This window comes from Prinia subflava, chromosome 2, assembly GCF_021018805.1.
Source record: "Prinia subflava isolate CZ2003 ecotype Zambia chromosome 2, Cam_Psub_1.2, whole genome shotgun sequence".
Classification (NCBI taxonomy): Eukaryota; Metazoa; Chordata; class Aves; order Passeriformes; family Cisticolidae; genus Prinia; species Prinia subflava.
This window is the reverse complement of record NC_086248.1, coordinates 104,530,635-104,550,528: the sequence shown is the minus strand read 5'-3', so window position 1 is coordinate 104,550,528 and position 19,894 is coordinate 104,530,635. Positions and strand designations below refer to the sequence as shown.

At 41.6% G+C, this 19,894-nt stretch overlaps 1 long non-coding RNA gene across 2 annotated transcripts in view; it reads right to left on the bottom strand.

Annotated features, from left to right (window-relative positions):
• Positions 1 to 15,741, bottom strand: part of LOC134547453 (uncharacterized) — a 434,555-nt gene extending 418,814 nt beyond the window's left edge. For both annotated transcript variants that reach the window (XR_010079475.1, XR_010079476.1), the window contains exon 1: positions 12,422 to 15,741. This is a non-coding gene — a long non-coding RNA (uncharacterized LOC134547453). The remainder of the gene's footprint in view (positions 1 to 12,421) is intronic.
• Between the last annotated feature and the right edge of the window lie 4,153 nt (positions 15,742 to 19,894).

The window sequence follows — 19,894 nt, the reverse complement described above, 5'->3', positions numbered from 1 at the left end:
ACAGCAGTGGCCAATGAGATGCACTCTCCATCTCTGAGAACAAGACTTCCTACTTTATGTTTTTCATTCAACAATGCATCCATAGACCAACAGTAAAGCATTTTTCTTTGAGTGTGTAAACATCACATATTCAACAGGTAAGATAGAAACATTTGGGGAAAATACTTATTTTGGTTTTGTGAAGACATAATTTTTAGAAGTCTGACTTTTTGAACTTCAGATGTGTTCCTTGGAAACCTGAGCAACTCATATTTAACACGCTCTGCTGCCACCACCAAAGGCTTCTATGTTTATATTGATATTATTATCTTAGATGCATAATTTAAAAAACTACCAAGACCAAACCCACAACTATTTAAGGACTATAATGTCAGGAAGTTCTTCAGCTGGATTTCAAAAATGCACATCCTTTGAAAAAAACAGTAGATATTGAACAAGATTTAAGACCTTTCTTACATGTAAATAGAATCTGTTGCATCTGAAAAATTGCTGATTTTTTTTTTCTGGTCTTTCTTACACATGTAATTTTAATTGACTGTTTAATTGACTCAATGGGGCAGAACCAGAGCTATTCCACTTTACTGCTATAGGAAGTTCTTAGCCATGGTCATTTTGCCTCATAGGACACTTCCAGCTCCTCAGCCAGCCCTTACCTCATCACTCTGCTCAGTATTTTTCCAACATCCTTTAAAACAAAGGATCCAGACTCCATGCAAGAGAAACCAGATGAACCTCACTAACTACAGCCCAATTCCCCTTTCTCCTCTTTGAACTAGAGAGGCCTGGCAGTTCACTGAGGGGGTCAGGTTTGCAGGCCATTAGCACAGCTGGGAGCGCCTGCACAACACCTCCCCACACTGTTCTCACTTGTTAGAGCTGCAGTCAAACCTCCCTTGCTTTGATGGTCACTGAAATTCATAAAGTTCAGCTCTCAGAATACATTTAAGACAGAAGGAAAATAAGTGTCTTGACCAGTCTGCACCATCTTTTCTTGACTAATGCTTGGGGGAAAACAGGCAAAATTCCTCAGTTCTATGTTACCTATACTGCCTCCTTCCTAGGGCAGCTTGGGAAGGTCCTTTAGTTTTTCCAAGTCCCAATCCATCTACCTGCAATACAGGCCTTCTTGCTTGACTGTGCTGTAGAAGAGGCATGGTCACTTCAATATTATATTCACAAATTCTTCACTTTAACAAGTTATAAAGGACTAAGGAAAAAAGTATTTAAAAGCTGCTCATCCATGTCTTGCAGTGTTCCTCTGCAGCATCAAATGCTAAACGTTGGCCTGTATAGAAAAGACACTGCTGGCATTCAAACGTAAAGAACAGCAAAGAAACTGTGGGAAGTGTATGGAAGGAAGTGTTCTCTGCTGGAGAGGAGTCATTTAGTCCATGACAAATCCCCAGTAATAGTAAGCTGTAGTTTTACTCTTCATGCTAATAGCTGGGATAAAGGAATTTATACATACAGGTTTGCACAATGTTTTGTCTAAGAAATATTTATCATTCTAAGAGGCAATAGATGACATTCCATAATGCTACCTCTTACTGTAGTTAACACTGCAGGGAAGAAATCTGTCTCTGTCCTCAAGTTCCATTATAATAAAAAAGCAATAAAAGAAAACTAACAAGTGCATATAAAGTAAGTAACTATTTCTGACAAATATATATTTGTCATCATAGCTGCCAAGTGACGTAATCACTTGCTCTTCCATCACAATTGAGGACCACCACAAACCAGTAATAGTAACAGTTTATTTTTATATAGCACATCACATTTTAATCTGAACGCTTTCTGCAGAACAAGGGCAAGGTGGTGAGGGACACAGCCAAAACCTGTCCTACAGGCAACCTATAAAAGAGAGTCAGGAATTCAGTGCAAAAAACTGCCCAAGTCTGAGATTTCAGTCTGTCATGGTAATCTGTTCCAGCATTTGACCACCCCCCACATGATAAATTATTCCTAAAACCTAATCAGAGTTTTCCCTGTTGCATCTCATGCCCATTGCCTCTTTCTCTTTCACTGAGCACCTCTGAGGAAAGTCTGGATCTGTCTCCTTAAAGTGACACATCCTCTCCCATCACATACAGGAAGACAGAAATGAAGTCTCACTTCAACTTCAAATGTAATTTTTCAAGAACATTCCAAAATATCATGTGAGACAACTTACTCTACTAAATTTATGTATCTCTAAAGGAGAAAGTGTTGTGTCAATCCAACTGGGATTTTAACTGTTCCTAGAAACACTTCAGATAGGATTACTCATTGATAATTGATGAATTTAAATTACATCTGACAATCAACAAAATTACGAGTGCAAAGTCCTGCTTATTGGCAAATAAAATGTGCTGGAATCTGCCTGCCTTCTTCATGTAATATTCCCTGTGCTGACTCCCCAGTGGGATTTTTCACAATAAAACAAGCTGGTTTGTGGCCAAAATGCATGTGATAATAAAGCTTTCCCTTATAAAGCTTATATTGTACAACACATCTTGTTTATTTGTGAAAACTTATATTGTGCACTTGTGGATGGCTCCAACCTGAGGTCAGAATTCTTAGAGAACTGCCACAGTTCCATGAACACAAAATCTTTCCTTAGCAATAAAATGTCCCAGAACTCCTAGCGGGTGCTGTGCCTGCAAGGATGGATGCCATGCAAATCAGAAGGGCTGGGAGAAGGGAAAGCTCTCAACATTCACGTGGTGGAAAGCTGCAGATCCACAAAACCTTCAAAGAATGTGTGTAACTCTCAGGCACAGGGTGCACATGGAAAAGATGACAGCTCCTCTATGTTAGCTCAAGTGGAAAGCTTGGAAGTGCTACAAACCCAGCAAACGTTGATGTGTGTATATTTTAATGGAAAACAGAATAGAAAAATGACACAGCAACTGACCTTGACAGTTTTGCAAGGGATAGTGAAGAGCATTGGTTATTCCCCCTGAGTGCCATGGGGCTGTCCAACAGGAGACAGAGGTCCTCTAATCTTTTTTTATTTTTCAAATGCAAGAATTTGTTGTGGAGAATGCAAGACTGAAAGTTGCTTTTAAATGTTAACCACTTAAATATGGTTCCTACATAACCTGAAGCTATTGCTCAGATTTTTAGTTCTCTAATCCCACACGTCCTTTATTTTCATGTGCAGGTTTCAAAGACTGACAAGTCAGGTAATGCAATTTATCTGTTTTACAGAGGTAAAAAGCATCATGGAAGAGATAAGAATTAGGTTTCTGCTATTTAATCATTCCTTCTATCACCTTTGTAATTTTAACAAAGGATTGACACTGATATTGATATTGATATTGATATTGATATTGATATTGATATTGATATTGATATTGACTTTCCCTTTGGCCTTTAACCAAATAGCCAAATGTGTGCACTGGTGTTCAGTAAAAACATTTGGGAGGATCTACAGCAAAAAATAGCAGAAGTGTCTCTTGTTGAGGATTTTCTTTCCTTGTGAGACTGAATTTCTGCATATTTCACTTGACAAAAAGTCTTCTTTATTTCTGACCAGATATTTTTTTTACTCAATTTGATGGCGTAATGCTCATTGTGAAGAAAAGACAAAATCTTCAGCCCTTTACCTGGTGTTTTCAGTCAATATGTGTGACCAGCAATTGAACACTCTTCAAACCCTTGTTAAAAGGGTGCATATTTCATCACGTTTATGGCAAGGCTTAAATGGGGCTCCCAACAGCTCAGATTCTCTTAACTGCAATGTTTTAATGAAACCAACAGTGGGGATCAAAGGTTTCTCTCATACTCTGTTTCCTTACTAAATGCATAAGGTCCGGCTGAGCTAAATGTCACATTCTGACTTGCTTGGTTTAGCCCTCCTATTTAGTAGTAATTATGGACAGAAGTCTCATTTAGGTGTATTGATCCAGTCTTTAACATGAGGAACAAATTCAGCAGCTGAGCTATGGAAAACACTGGATGAATTCTCAATTCATGGCTCTCCACGAAGAACAAAGGAGCAGCAACGCATTTGCTGTAGCACCAATTCTCACACACATATGTCTGGAGTTAAACACGCTAAAAAAAGCTTTTCCTTAGGGAGAAGCCACAGCATAAGCAACAAAAAACCTGTGGCCCATCAATAAAGCCATGGAAGAGGAAGGTTCCAGTCCTGCCTCCATGGAAGGCAGTATCCCAATTCAGGAAAGCATTTAATCATATGTTTCGGTCCATCAGAATTCATGAGAGTCCTTAAGTATGTGCTTATTTTTAAAAGATGCTTAAGTGCCATTGATTTCAAGTACATGTGTAAGTGCTGTCCTCAATATAAATGGTTTCTGAAACCACGGTTGATGGGAGTTTTATCACCGATTTTAATAAGAGCAGAACAGGAACTGAAGAATTTAAGTATCCTGAATGCTTATCCAAATTGAATGTCTACATGACAATAAGGGAAGTATAATCATGTAATGTTGCATATTTATATTTGTGCCACCTAAGTAAAGAAATTCTGAAATTAATGAAAAATCCTAAGCTCCTCATGCTAACAAAAGACATTTACCACAAAGGGGTAAGAACTTTCCCATCTCTGTATCACCCTAAATTTTTAACTTTACACATATTTTCCTATTTTAGAGGTTTGTGGAGGGTTTTTTAAAGACTAGCAATACAATTTTCTGGTAAATATACTTATTTTTTAAGTTATAAAAAAATCCATAATATAATTCTATGGGAGTTACCATAATAGACTGTAACAGCTGCTATGGTCTATTGTGTAAATAAGTAATTACAGAATTTACAGACTATCATGTAAATATGTAATTATGGACTTTTTAAAATGTGCATTATTTCCTCGATAGTCTATCGTTTAAATATGTAATTATGGACTTTAAAACATGTATTATTTACTCAGACTGCAACAGCTCCTTGGGACAGAGCTGTTCTGGCCTATTGGGTAAACATGTAATTACAGAAATTTTAAAAATATGTATTATTTATTTGCCAGTGCTGCTGTCAATACATCATGGCAGCCATTTGGAAGTGTGTATCATATAGTCAATATTCTGTCAAGTTTTCATTAGTCACTTGAGGTAATTCTCTGCATGTTCTGCTCTGGTCCAAGGGAAGAATCACTCCCAAGAATGTGCTTCTGGTGTGGTTTAATCCCAGAGGAATCCAGTTTTGGTTCTGGGAGACCACTGCACAATGAGAATCCCAGAGCTGGAAGTGGGCCTGATCCTTACAAACATTGTTCTTCATCTCAACTAAAGCATCAAGGTAGGAACACCCACAGAACACAATCCATGGTGCCACTTGCATCCCAGTTTCTGTGCATTTTAAGCAGGAGACAGGTTGGAGCAAATAGTTCTGCAATTTATGAAGTGTGGCATTTTTGTAATATACAGAACTATGAATTCCAGAACTGCTTCCAATGACAAGAAAATATTCTTCAAAGTGGTGGGAGAAACTTATTAAGGGGGTTTCACTCATCCAAGATGGAACTTCAAAGACATTATTATTCTGAAAAAGGGGTAATTACCATTACCATTAAATATTTATGTTTCTAAATTACCCATAGGCCCCAATCAGAGATGAATTCTAGGTGCTCTGCAAACATTTATGAATATCCAACCTCAAAGACTTCACAATTTAAGAAATATTTTTGAATATATTATAGTCTATAGAATGCTTTTTAGAAGCAAAATGAATGTGGTCTTAGGCCAAAATGTATGCACTGAGTTTATGATCTGCTGTGTCTGCATCTACTTACCAATAATTCTAACATTTAGGCATGATTTCCCTAATAGACCACAGAAAAAAACACAACCAAAAGAACTTATTCTTGTAAATATATAGGACAGTTATGTAGCATGGGACTATGTTACACTACAAACAATTCTATCCTTACATTGGATATAGGAGTGGAATTGTTCTCTACCTAAAATTATCTCCTCATTTAGAAAAGGAGAGAGAAGATAAAACTCAGAAAAGCAAAAATATTTGAAAGGTAAGAAATATTGCCATAGTAAAATGTATTTATTATTCATTTTGACTGATGTCACTTTCTCCATGGTCTCCAAGCCTCGTGTAATAATAAAGTTCTAAGAACTAAAGCTAAATAGGAAACAGTAGGAGTATTGTTAAGCCAAAATAATTCCCATCCTGATGAAAGATGGTATGGCATTGGCTAGAGCTAGACTGAGTCCAGCAAAGTCAGCTCAACCCTTCAGGATGGATCTGGACTAACCAGTGCAAGGCTGGAACATGACTTCTGAGGAGCAAGGGAAGAACCTGGGGTTGTTTAGGCCTGAGAGGGGATGACTGGCAGGGACACAGTGAAATTCTCCAGCTACATGAGAATACAGAGAAGAGTGAACAGACTCCTCTTTATGTCAAATTTAGATAGAACAAGTGGTAACAAAATTAATACAACAAGGGAGGTTTTGGTCCATGGGGTACCCAGGAAGACTGCAAAATCTTTGTGGTTTCTAAAAATAGAGTGAACAAACTTCCACCAATAATGGCAGAGTTATCTCACCTTTGAGAAAGGAAGACAGACTCTCCACATCTTTTCCTGGCTGGTTTCTACGGGACTTTTTGCTCCAGAATTGACCACAAGCCATAGACTCAGGCTTATGCCTAAAAAACCAGTGAAACCCACCCTAATTTCACGAAAGAAAGAAAGAAAGAAAGAAAGGAAGAAAGGAAGAAAGGAAGAAAGGAAGAAAGGAAGAAAGGAAGAAAGGAAGAAAGGAAGAAAGGAAGAAAGGAAGAAAGGAAGAAAGGAAGAAAGAAAGAAAGAAAGAAAGAAAGAAAGAAAGAAAGAAAGAAAGAAAGAAAGAAAGAAAGAAAGAAAGAAAGAAAGAAAGAAAGAAAGAAAGAAAGAAAGAAAGAAAGAAAGAAAGAAAGAAAGCTGAATCATAAAACCACATAGATCTTTGATACAGTCTAAATAGTGTGTATTTCAAGGTCCTATTTCATATTAGTTCTCCTGAACAAGAAAGTCCTGCCCCCTACCCAGAGTCTAGCAGCCCAAACTCAGTGACAGCTCTGAGAAGGAGCCAGATTGCACCACGTTGTTTTGAACTGTGAGAAAGTGATGTGTGGGAAGACACTTTCTTATGTCCATGAATGTACCACAAACATATACATTATTTTCAACTTTAAAAAGTCGCAGTTTATTCCAGAAGGGTAGAAAAAAATCATTACATCCCAATCTATCGTTCACTTAGCAAGAGAAAAAAGTTGGCAAGAAAATGTATGGGAGAAAGGAACAACAGCCTGAACAAGTGATAAATGTGGGTGTTGTCACATTGAGAACCAACCATCCACATCTGGAACAGAGAAGCTGTGAAATCTCCAGCCATGACAAGGGTTTTCAGCTCTCTGTGATGAGTTCCACTGACCATGGACTTTCTGTAATAACGAGCCCAGCTTTCTAACAGTAGTTGGAAATTGTTGTTCTTTGGGTACTTCACCACCTGTGTAAAGCAGGTAAGTTATGTAGGAAGAGGCTCTGCAGGCTTGGAACCAAACACTTCCTTCCTTCCTTCCAGAACCTGAGAATTTGCCATAGTCCTTGCTCTCCTGAGCTGTTTATTCTGAGCTCAGCCTGCATTTGCAAGGTCATGCCAGATACTACTCATCACACTGTGTCGCCTATGTGTGAAATCCTCATTTTTTGCAAAGCTCACAAATATATATTCATGTCATAGCACCTTAATGTCCAGGGGTGGTTGGAGCTCTCCAAAGCAAGGGGGGCTGCCCCACATGCTTTGCCTTAGTGTGGCAAAACAAGGCCAAGTGGGGAGTTGTCAGCTCGAGACTGGAAATTTTATGGGAAGGTTTTTGGAACTAGGCAGACAGGAAAATATAGACCTTGCCTTGTGTGTTTGCAATTAGTTATGTGTGAAGTAGACCTGCCAAAATGGGAAGCAGTGTCCATTTTGTAGCAGTAATTATTATTGTGAAGCCATTTTCAAGGTGGGATTATGGGCACTAAACCGCTGGGACTGGCTGTGCTGCCCATGTGTTAAATCCTCATTTTGTGCAGACTTAATGAAAAAGATAGTTTCTTGTAATATGTTCTGTCTTGTCAGTTGCTCCTACACAGCAGTATTGGGATGCTTTCTTTGTGCTTAATACATGCAGGGATAATTTTTTCTCGTGCTCTTTCTGTAAACATTCCACCACAAAACATTCTGTTAAACTGGAATTAAGGTTGTAAATATGCATTAATAAGTTCAAGCAAATTCTGTACTAATTGCCTGCCTACACAACCTCACGGCCATAGATGGAGAAAAAGCTGCTGAAGAACATTGCAAGCTGGGTTCTCATCCCAGAAATTTTATTTTACCTCCATATACAGGGGTCTGACAGAGAATCAAATCCTGTGCTGAAGTTTATAAGAAACACATGCCTGAGTATCAGGAATGCAAGATTGCACTCCCTCTTTACAAACATAAAGGACAGGATTGCAAAAGCACTTGTCAGTGGCCTAAATCTGCTCTCCTTGGAGTAAATGGCATTTTCACCACTGGCAGTAGAACTAAGCCAATAATCCGTCCTTTTGGAAACCCTATCCTGGGAGACATGAATTAAACAAATCCTATCCTCTGTGATTCGAATTAAACAAAACAGTTTGGGTTTCTTTTGTTCTCTCAGCTAACGTCTTTGTACAGTCTCATCAGCCTTTCACCTACAGTTACATCACAGAATGAACCACACATCAGAGTGATCCCAAATTTACTTTCTGTTCCAGCCACAGAAAATACATTCTACTGTCAAAATTCTCTGCTAATTCCTTCAGAAATCAGTCAGTATTATTTTCCTTCTTAGCTCTGACAGATCTGTCCATTCCTGTGGCTGAAATTAATATATGTTTTTCCTTTTCATAAGATCATATTTTATCATCAACATATTAGGAGAGAGAAGAGTTATCAGAGAGCAGGCAAATCAGATAATAATTAAGAGAAAATTAAATAATGGTAATTAATAATGATACCTTTCTCTGTATGATAATACAAAAATTCACAATGGTGTTGTGAAGCTTGGTTTATTCTTACCTGTAATTTACTTTGAAGTCTTAGAATAAAAGGTGCTTGAATTGAAAAATATCATTATTAGCATAAAAATGAGTTATGTTCTATTTATTTTGTGTATTAATTTAGCAGAATATATTATTACACAACTTTATACTGTAAGCACAAGGTCACACAGGATATGACTTGTCACACTGTGTTGCCTATGCATGAAATCCTCATTTTGTGCAGAGCTCTGAAATATATATTCATGTCAGAATATCTTACTGTCCAGCGACAGCCCCAGAGTTTCATTCTATTACATACTGGGGAAACAGATTCAGCATCATTTGAGAGGTCTCTTCTTCTCTCAATACTCGAATGAACTCTCATTAATCAAAAACCTACAAACACTCGCCACGAGAGAGCCAGCCCCAGTAATGCTCTCCTCAGCCTGGGACACGATGATATACATTCCACCAGCATTGTTTTATCATTTTGGTGTGACTATCATGGTCAAACAGCCAAAACAGAGCATTGATTTTACAGTTACTAGAAAACAGAACCTAACTTCACAATAAATGAAGGAAATTGTTCCTAGGGATGGAATTTCTCTGGCACTGCCACAGTTACACACACTGCACAGACCTCAAGACAGATAATGCACCCTTCTTCCAGTCAGCCCAGGAGCACTCACTGGAAGTTCAAGCTCTGCTTACACTGAGCACACTGATGGTTACAGTTTAATAAACAGGAGTTCCTTCAGAACTCTGTTAACCACCTTACCCATCATCTCGTCATTGTTTTGCCCAGCTTTAGGTGTTTTTCTCCTCTAAACACATTACTACTGCAGAAACAGAAACAAAATTATTTCAATGCTACGTCTCAGGGCACCTTTTTGTTTGTTTGTTTGTTTCTTTTTTTTAATAGCCATAAAATTGAGATTTTTTTAATAAACTGTTTTAAGTGGGACACCATGCTCACCAAAATTCTTAAATCTAAGGCAATGTCAGTTTGCATTAAGAAGAGAAATATTACCTTGGTCTTCAATAGCACAGTAGAAAGCAAGAGCAGTGTAGAGATCAGAGCAGATCACCAGTGTAGCCTCCAGACCAGAACAGCAGGTTTGACATGATACTCAAGCAAATAGCCAGAACAGAACAGCAATTAACAGTTAACAGGCCACTTAAATTAAGAGCTTTCCTTGAGAAAACAGCCTCAAACCTTCAGATACTCTAGGAAGTAAAGTGGCAAAAGATCGAAGTGCATGGGGAATTTCCTCAATAGGCCTTTTATCCGCAGAATGTACAAACCCAGAAAAGCCTGGCCGAAATGTCGATGTAGGGGAATGTAGCTGCACAGAGGAGGGAATAAGGAGAGGAAAGGAAACAAGAGATTTTGAGTAATGACCTTCTGAGCAATGGAAACATAACTTGCTTTGCTGATGTCTCCAGAGCCAAAATTTTGCATGGTTTGACATTTGGTGCTAACCTGTGTTTGGTTCCCTTGTCATGCAACATGTCACCGTAACATCTGGTAATGGAAGACAGAAATCAAGGGTTTGTAGCCAGCCACAGCTTTTGGGTAGGCCACTGCCCCTGCCATGGTGCCCCTAGACATAGCAAAGGGCTGGATACACACACTGAGAACCGAAGCCATAGTCCCTGGATAAACACACCCAGCGGCGGCACCCGTAAGCACCTCCACCCATTTCTGTTTCACTCACTGTTTCGGTGCACCACCACCACTATGCTGATACGAGCGCAGGCTTCTCACCGTCACATAACACACAACAGTAAAACCCACTCCCACAGAAGAGCATGAAAAGTGAATGTCTCAAACTCCCTGTCCCAAACCCTTTTTCACTTACACTGCTTCGTAACTCTACAATATAAAGCATTTTTCTTTCATTCATGAATTTTACCTCCACGAATTTTTTAAGTCAAACAGTTCAAAGAGTTAATAAAGATGTATCTTTGCTACTTTTCTCAATCTCACATAGCTCAATGCACTCTGAATTTGGGACATGTAGGAGCACAGCCTCAGAAATATTGTAGGTTCAGCACTGTGACAGAAAAAGCCTGGAACCAGCCAAGTGTCTTTCCCAGTCCCTACATCCTGCTACCTCCATAGTCATTTTGCCAGTCCTTCTGCTGCCAAGCCAGGGAAGCAATTCACGCATCTCCCAAGCATTCCGATACAGGGATAAGTGCGGTGCAGCAGGACTCACAGACAGTGTATTCGGGTCACAAAATCAGAGGGAGGCCACTGCCCCTTAGCCACATCCAGGAGGGCAGAGGTGGCAAATTAGTTTTACAGCTTTCCAGCACTGAGATGTGTCTGGGGCCGAGGGACTTTTTGATGGATGCATGGGAGCAACATTTGCAGCCTGCTTGAAAGGGTCATTTCCACATTTCACAGCAGTGGCCGATTGGGGTGGGGGGGGGGGGGAGTGTCAGATCAGCAGTCTGGGGGCTGGTGTTGGCAGGGGGAGGGACCCAGGCACCTTTCTGGCTGTTTCGGGGGATGGCGGGTAGGGGGTAGGATGTGGAACACAGTTCTGAGCAGCACCAAAAGCTAAATACCGTTACTTGATTGAGGGAGGTTGGGAGCTACAGGGCTTTGGGGGGTAAAATTATAGAAGTGCAGATGGTTTAGTGCAAGAAGATCGGGGTTGGTGCTGTTTAGGGGTGCAGCTGTTTGCAGACAAGGGCGTTTGTGAGCGAGGGAGACTGTAACAAAAGCACTGGGGGCAAGGATGTTTGGAAGCAAGGGCAAGGACCATTGAAGGTGAGGGTGTTGGAAGCTGATGGCACTTGGGGAATAAGACCATTTGTAGAGTAAAAACATTTCGGGGAGAGGGCATTTGGATCAAGGGTATTTGGCAGCTAGCACGTTCGGGGGTAAGGGTGTTTTGGGGAGATGGGTTCTGCGCTGCTGCCAGCTCCCGACCCCCTCCGCCGGTGCCCACGCTCGCTATGCGCTGCGGCTCTCGGACAGCGGGAGAAGGAGCATCGTCAAGCCGCCCCCGCCACCTTCCGCGCCTCTGCCCCCGCTGCCCATGTCGGGGCCTCTGGCTCCTGAAGAGCGGAGCCCCCCCTCCGTGCCCGGGCGGGCAGTTCTCTGCGCCCGGCGGGGCACAGCGGCGGCGGCGGCGGCGGGCGGGGGGCGCGGGGGGCGGCCGTGGGGGCGGAGCCGCCAGTCAGCGCCGGGCGCCGTGACCCCGGGGCGGGGACGGGCACGGGGACAGGGACGGGCACGGGGACGGGCAGTCCCTGGCCGGCGCGGCGGCGAGCGCAGCCCGTGTCCCCCCCGCGACACAGACACACACAGAGACACACCGACACACACAGACACACACACACGCATCGGGCGGGGGGAGCCGCTCTCCCCCGCCCTAGCGCCCGCCCGGGTCCGGCCGCCGCAAGCTCCGCACTTACCCGGGCCGCGGCGAGGTGTCGGCGGGCGGGCTCCGGCGAGCCGCAACTGCGGGGGCCGGGGGGGGCCGCTTGGGTTTGGGGGGGGTTCCGTAATCCAAGAGGCTTTGGGCTGCCAAATGTAAACACTCCGCCATGATTTCTTTGTTTAGATAATTGAACCTGCCTCCCTCTCCCTCGCCGACTCTCGCTCGCTTTTATTTATTTATTTCCCCCCCTCCCGTCATCATCATCATCATCATCATTATGGCTTGTGCGGGGTGTTTTTCTTTTCTTTTTTTTTCTTTTTTTTTCTTTTTTTTCTTTTTTTTTTTTTTAATGGGTGGTTATTTACTAGCTGCATTTATCAACTGCTTGTTTTAGGAATATTTTTATATACATATATATTTATTTTTAAATATATCCCTATGGGGGGCGGCGGGAGGCATGAAGGACAGGAAGTTGTTCCCGCAGGTTTGGGGGTTGAGGTTCTTCCTCCTCCCTTGGCTGCCGGGGCCGGTGGGGCCGGGGGCAGCGGCCGCATCACCTGCCGCAGCGCTCGGCGCTCCCAGGGAAAAGGCAGCGGTTCCAAAGGCATCGCCTGCTGCAGCGGGAAGGATGCTGTGTGCAGGGGGGAGACGGGTGGAAACTTCCAGCCTTAAGTTTCTTCACTGCATTTCCTCAAAATTCAAACTTGACACGAAAGTATGCATGTTATTAATATCTATTATTATTATTATGCGGGCATTCCCTTTCGGGAAATAGGGGTTTATTATAGGAACTGTACAGGAAGTGTTAGGTTGACAAGTTCCACCTGCAGCCCTACTGTGGCAGCAAGTTTATTTGGAAATACCAGTGTATTTCCTGTCAATACTACTTGAAAAAGACCTCAATGCATTTCATCAGTGTCCATAAATCCCTTTCCACAGACCTGATCCTATCAGATCCCACCTTCCCAAGGCTCTGGTGGAAGTACCTAGGGATGCAGGAGGCTGACATGCAATGCACCAAGCTTGTCAGCTACCCAGAAAGGACACAATTGGACAGGTGCCCCACAATTCCCATGGGGTATTTGAGGAATTTTAGGCACCATATCTCTCAGGAATTGTGCCAAAGACTCCAGAAATTCTCCATGGCTTGTATTTTGTTCCTTTTTGTATTAAGGAAGAGCACCACCTCCTGATGTCTCCCTATGCAGTCATTTCTAGGAGGTCCTCAAATGCCCCAGAATGTACAGCATTACCTTTGCTGTTCATGTGCAGAAAGAGCAATAAATACAGCAAGGACAACCTTAAGAGTTGTTATGTAGGAAAACAAGATGATTTATTCACCCTGTTACACAATAAAGAGAAAATGCTGTGGGGCAGTTACCAATCATCAGATGGGTTCCTAATCCCTTTTGCCCTGAGCCTGTTGGTGTGATAATGGCCACCAGTCCCACAGCCAACTGCCTCAGCTCTGGAAATACACTGACCCGTTGTGCCTAATTGTACATTAAATATTGTTTCTGCCGCAGGCAGGGGTCCTCTCTCTGCAAAGGGGGATCACCAGTTTGGACCCCCAAACCTTCTCTAAATCTCACTAATCCCTTGTAAAGCCATTGTTAATTGTTGGTATAAGAAGCTCTGTATGTACAGTGAGCATAGAAAAAAATAAAATATGTATTACACTGCCAATCTATAGTAATATAGGGTTGCATTACAAGTTACATTTTAGAACTGCACAGGTACTTGCAAACTATTTTACAGTAAAACACTGGGAAGTTGATTGGGTCATGGCCAGTGTGGAGCAATTGCCAGGCAGGCCTTGGAGTTTCTCTCAATAGTTTGACAGCCCTCAGGTCACCCCTCACAGTCTGACCTCACTCCTGTATTTCAAATACCAAAACAAACACCTTCACTTGGTTTTCTACAGTGACCCCAAACACCTTCACTTGGTTTTCTACAGTGACCCCAGCTCTGCTGTCCTACTTTTTTCTAGTTCTTTTATACAGAAGTTCAAGAATATTTACCAGTTCCTGCTTTCTTTGCTTCCCTTTTTAAGATTACGCTATTTGTTCATGATGCTATTTTTATTTCCCTGCTAGGATTTCTTTGCAATCTCCCCTTTGTGGATTTTTTTTACTTGTGACCATTTAAATTCATTTCAGGCTAGAACTTGGCATAAAAGTTCGCAGCTTCTCAGCCAGATTTCAATTACTATATTTAATCCATACTCAGCTCTTAGGCTTTTTTTTTTTTAAATGAGAGTGAAGATAGAAATAATTTTGTTGTGGTTCCAAGTGGTGCCATCATTCTGTACTGCTTTCAGATCTTGTCTTCATTCCACTAGCTTTTCAAAAGGACATGCCAGAGCACTTGAGATGTGACTTTAGAAACATGTTGCTTTACAGCCCTTTAAAATTGGGTTATTTCAGCATAAAATTTTGTGAAAATTAAGCATTGTGCATGCACAAGGGTATTTTTATTGTACTCTTAGATATGGCTCGCTGAACAGCAAAGCCAGTTTTCATGTGGGCTAAAAGAGGGCAAAAGTTTTTGTTATGCTTTGGAAAACAGTTTTGCACAATTGTGTTTGTGTTATTAATTTTTGGGAACATTCAGGCAGTGCTGTGTTGGCTGTGCAGATATGAAGAAGAGGTAATGACATGCAGATTTTTATTAAACAAGATTACATTGGATAGCTTAAATTTCCTTTCTCTATTTATCCATTAAAAAAACAAATACAATACTTAATCCAAGATGAATTCCATTGTGTAAGTCCAGCTGAGTAGTTGCTTGAGAAATATTTCTACTAAGTCAGACTTTTGTTTGCTCCAGGGCTTAGTATTATTATTAATCTTTTTTTTTTTTTTTTTATTACAGTGACCAGAAAATGGCAGAGCTACTGGTAGTATTAAATAAATGTAATTATGATAGTGGTTTTTATCACAGCATATGCATAGGTGATAGAGGGATCCTGTGATAGATCCTGCAGTCTTTCACTAACTGCTGGTTTGAGACAGTTTCACCAGTCAGACTGGACATCATTTTTCCACCTCTTGCTTCCAGCTGTGGGAAGTTATGGAAAACCACACCAGACATGTATGATAGTATTTCCTCTGACTTTACAGAGCTGCTAATGATTGATTTTATAATTAGGTATTGTATCACACCCCGATGTGATAAGCAGGAGCAGAGAGGATCCTGCCATGCTGGTGACAAGTGGGATAAATGGCAATCCCTGTGCTGAGAGCAAGCAGGCCCAAGTCCAGCAGATCCATGGCTGAGTCCATCCCTTCCCTTCCACAGCCTGCTCCCCTGTGCAGGGAGCAGGCTGCTTTTTCCGTGCTTTGGAAAAGGCTGGCAGAGGGGCACTAATTACTGGCCTGAGTGGGGGTAGAAGTAGAAGGATATACGAAAAAGTGGCAAAGAGCTGCAATAATGTGATCCATACTCACATATCTTTATGGTGTCTATGATGGGGTATCTCATGCTAGAAATGGGCACTGTAATTGACTCCTTTGCAGACAAAGTTTGAAAGAATGTCACAGATTTTTTAAACTATGGAAAAAAGCACAAATAATGGGAATATGAACATTTTCCTCCATTCTTCTCATTTGGGGAATAAGTCTTTATGGTGAAGTAACTATATTCTTTGCAAAGCTGTTTTCTCTATTAGTTTACCTTCCCCGAGATTGCATTTGAAATGTGTGTGTAAAAAAGCAATGATGTGTGGACTGGGAGTGTTTTAATCAATGCAATATGACAATGTATCCCCTGGTCATAAAATGGTCGCCATGTGAGAAGCTCTGTAATAAGCTGCACTGTTGTAGTAGGGAGCAGAGAAAAGATCTTTAAAACAGCAGTAAAAGTCTTGCCTAAAAAGATATTATCCAGATTCTAAAGCAAGGGTGAGATTAAATCTGTCAGTCTAAGAGCCTGCACCTACTGGACCAAAAAGGAAATACTCAGGTGCTGAGTTTCTCTTTTGCAAACAGATCTTTCCGCTGTAAATACGGGTAAAAGCAATTACAGAAGAAAATATGAAAAATAAAGTTTTCTTTGAGTGCTTTGCATGGAGTTAACAAATTGCTATTGCACAATAGTAACACTGCATTAATTATGTCACTATTTTTCCTTCGTGATAGATTATTGTTAGTAATTCATCACTGTAACATATTAATAGTGGTATTAGTTTTTAAACAGAACAATCATATTAGTAGCATACTTGTCATATTAGTGAAAATTAACAAAATGTTGAAAAATTGCTACCAAGGCTTTGGGGCTCTAACGCTGCAAGGAAATCACTTTTTCCCCAATCCAGCAGTTTTTCAATGAGCATATATTTTCTTCAAAGATAAAGAGACTGTTTTACAGTGTTCTCTGTCCAAGCCCCAGGAGCCACTTCAAAATATTTATGCCATCCTTTTAATGCCAAATGTGTGTATTCTTTTATAAGTCTAATGCTGCCATGTTCTGCCTTTTAAAAGCTTGAATGCTGTCATTCATAACCCCTGGCATGAGGTTTGATGCCATTAACTCCCTTTTTGTTGGGGACTGGGAGTCTGTACTGTCTGGTGAACTTCTGGAGCACAAGCCAGCAGCCTTTTGAAAGGATTAAGGCAGTAACATTGCCTGCAGAGCCACTTACTGGGAACTGGTCCATATGCCTCCAACCAATCCCTTGCAGGGTCATTTTTGAGGAGGTTTCTGTTTGTTTGGAAAGGAGGTAGCTTTAGGCCTCTCTGAGCATCCTCCTTCCCACTTCTTGTCCTGACCTTTTGCATTTTCAGCATCTTTATCTCTGCCATGAGATCTCTAGCTAATATACAAAGATGTTGTATGGATTTCCCTCTAAGAGCAACAACTTGAATTAGGGAATGGGATTAATAGAGGAGATTTTCTGCCCCTTGCCTCATGAACATCAGGTGCCTCAGAATAAAAGAAAAAGGAGAAAACATTGACCAAACCCTGAGAATTCTGTTTGGAACTGGAGTCACTGGTTTTGCCTACTGCTTTGTGAAATCAAAAAGCAAATCTTCAACTTCTTATGTGTTTACAGGCCAGCAAAATACAAGAATTTCCCATTGATGCATCTACTTCAGGTTGGCTGTTTTATAATTTTCAAAGCAGTTTCTTAGTCTGCTAATTTAGTGGAAGACACAAATAGATTTCATTTGATTAACTACAGAATGTCACACTGGGAAAATAAGTATTTATGGGCAAGCAATAGTCCACAACAGGCTACCTTTTTTATTCAATAATCACTTGAGCCCAGTCAGTCAAATGCAGATGAAATGAGTCATTTCTTGAGTTTTCAGAATGGCCAGAAAGATGGATTTATATTCAAGGCTTGCCTCTGTGAAGATTTCTTTCTTTGACTACATGATTCATTAGTGAAAGTAGTTTGGAGATTCAGAAGCAGAGTCAGAACCAGAATTCCCCATATTTGTCTAACAATCCTCAGTCTGTGTTTTGCTAAAGTGTCTTTAGACAAAATCTATACTGACACAAGCTGGACCCATCCTAGGGGAGTCAGACCATTGAACGAGCCTGCACCAACCACAGATGTGACCCGTATATACAACAGGGTTAATAACAATGCCCTCGTTGCAAAGATTAATTGATGCTTATAAACAGTTTTTATTCTCAAAACTGCTGTTGGATTAGCCAGGCCACAGAATTTGTGTGAGCAAAAGTGTGTGCAACTGTTACACCTGGGCTGTGCTTGGCTGAAAAAAGTTCCTCAGGAAACATCCACAGTGACGCTGGGACCAGCTTTACAGTGACCCCAAGTCCATACCCAGTGACCATCTGCCCTCAAAGCCTCCCAGCTTCTCCCACAGCAGCAAGTCTGTGTAGGGTTGGAAGTGTGCTCAGCTCCCAGCTCTCAGCTGGGACTGGCCCCCGTCCCCACCTCTCCCACCTTTCCCACTCCTGCGTGTAGAACTCACGTAGGCACAGCACAGCTCACACAGGGGCCACGGTGTCAGCCTGTGCCAGCCCCAGCACCCCCTGCTCTGCAGTTCCCTTCGTTGGAAACTCAGCGTTTCTCTGTGTTTTTCCTAGCAGCAGATAAACCATGGGGAGAAGCAAGTGCCATAGGTGACCTCCCCTTGCTCTGTGAGTAGCAACAGAGAAGTAAAGTTGGTATTTTAGTGTCCCTCTTCTGAAATTTAATTTCCCAAGTATTTCTAAGCTCTTAAGGTGTTGTGCAGATGATGGCTGCAAGCAGCTGTACACCTCCAAATGAAAACCTCCCCAGTGGTGTTTATAAAGTTGTGCATGTTTTGTGGCACTGATTTTAATACAAAACATTAGACTGGCATCCAATCTACACGTAGCATGCATTTGACTGACATGGGCATTTTTTATACATTGATGTGACATATGCCAAGCATAACAACAGCTCTGACTGACAACACAGCAAAAAATGACTTGTGTTATCCATGCTCGAATCAGAATGTTTCCATCCTTCCCTGTTTAGTGGTAGTAATTGTGCTACACATAAGAGAAGATATTTTTGGAGTCATACAGCATTGGAAATTGGCCCGAGTGGCACGTAAGTCCATGGCAGAAAGAGCAAGAGGTCTTTTTAGTCTCTAAGCATTTAGAAAAGATAACATAACTAGGGCTCCAGTGAATTGGAGTTGTCAAAATTCACACCTAAGAGAAAGGGGGTGTTGGGCCTGTTGCCAGGAAACAGCATCTGGTATCACATTTCTAACAGGATGCATGCATATGAATGCAAGTGGAGCTGCAGCATGATAAATCTATCCCAGAAATTGCACCTCCTCACTCTGCATTGTGGCACCCGCCCATACAGACTTCCTTGCCCTCATTCCCTAACAATACTTTACTCAGCAGCCACAGTTATTCAGGCAGGTCATCTGCCGGGCCAGTTACAGGTTCACCGTCTGTTTGGCTGGTGCCACAGACCGTGTTCTGGGCCTGAAAGCAAGCCTGGCTGCTCTTTGTGTGGGTATTATATTATATTATATTATATTATATTATATTATATTATATTATATTATTTCTTGCACAATATCTGACTTGCTCTGTGGCTCAGTTCTGAGGCCACACTTGGACATGATTTGTGTGGACGGGACAGCATTAAACTTGCCTCCCACCTTTAATATTATCTATGGTCTGATGCTACTTCCCATGGTACAGCAACAAACTCTCAGTGTTTCAGTTCCTGTGAGCACAGACACACTCACACAACAATAATTCTTTGGTGTGGACGTGGGTACAAGACAGAGCTCAGAGGATATCCAAGGTCAGTGTGATCTTGGCAAACTGATCCACCGTGCCCTGAGGGCAGAAGATGTATCTGGGCCTTGCTTTATTCCGGGGAGAGAGATACAGAGCTAGGAGACGGAAGAGAACAGAAGGGGGTAATACTGGAAGTATTACCTGTGATCAGGGCACTGAAATAGGTTGGTAGTAAAGGTTAGAAATATTCACTCTAACATTTCCAAGACTGTGGAGTTTCTTTGGAGGACAGAAATCTCTG